The sequence below is a fragment of the Poecilia reticulata genome, unplaced genomic scaffold (genome assembly GCF_000633615.1).
Source record: "Poecilia reticulata strain Guanapo unplaced genomic scaffold, Guppy_female_1.0+MT scaffold_286, whole genome shotgun sequence".
In the NCBI taxonomy this organism is placed as follows: Eukaryota; Metazoa; Chordata; class Actinopteri; order Cyprinodontiformes; family Poeciliidae; genus Poecilia; species Poecilia reticulata.
Window position 1 is genome coordinate 76094 of NW_007615064.1, and position 1260 is coordinate 77353.

The window sequence follows — 1260 nt, forward strand, 5'->3', positions numbered from 1 at the left end:
AGATGAGAGCTAATGGAAGAAATTATTGGTAAGATATTGACTACTTATAAACTCTCTACCAAATCCCACTTTAAAACAAACTCGACTATTCCCTGAAGGTCCAGAACAAACCTGAAGTTATTTAGATGAAAACCTGTAAATATTTAAATAATGTGGTTCACYGCACTTCTTTGTTAGAAATATACACAACAAATGTTTTCCTTCCAATTAATTTTCCACACGTGTTCAAATACAAAACAAATTCCAGACATCTTGTCATTTGTGGTCAGTTTTTTTTGCTGTTTAACAAATATTTATGTAATGGAAATTATTCCWTGCTGCCAAAAATAGAAAATCATCTACAGCTGCTAAATAAACAAGAAAATTTTTTAAATTAGTCGCTTTCTGATAACAGAGAAATTAAGAAATCATCAAAAAACTACAGACGATTTGAATCATGCTTTCATAAACCTGCAGAGTAATAAACATATGCACATTTTTACAATATTTAGAGTTTTTATAAAATGTCGTCTCATTTCTGACAACATAAAATTACAATGTCAGGAAAACTGTCCAGAATTTAGTTTTAAAAACAAGAAATCTTAGAGGACGAAAACCTGACAGATCTTTATATCTGGGTTAAGATCATATTAGTGTTTTGTTTGATCTTCAATCTGCCGAGACCAACTTTGACTTTAGTGACAATTAATTCCCGTTTTCAAACTAGAAGACGTGTTGAGTTACATACAGCCAGTAGGATGTTTTCTACCTACAACCGGCCCGCAGAACCCCGCTGACAAATCAAGCCTATTATGTTAAATATGTTTTTCTTTACCTTTCAGATCGGATGAGAACTAAACTGAAGACGATTAATGGATTTACAGTTAAAATATTTGTCTTGTGACATCATCAGAGCTGCTATTGTCTGTAAAAGTTGCTGCTCCTTCTTCCCTCTCTGCCACGTTGACTTTGTGAATTGTTTGCTCTTCATAACACCTGGTTAAATAAAAAACTTAAAACTCTCCACCAATCTTTAATTCTGAAATATTCACAAGTTCAGATTCTTTAAATCTCTTATYTCAAAACATTTTGACCAGAAGTTATTACGTTAAGTTTGTTTAATATATTTATTAATCTTAAAAAAGCTCAACGTTTTTCCTTCCAACTAATTTTCCAGACATGTAACCAAATAAAAGTACAAATACGGATCGCCTTGTTGCGCTGGTTCATATTTTCAGTCATTGTTGTTTAAGAAATATTGCTGCCAAAAATCTAAAATCC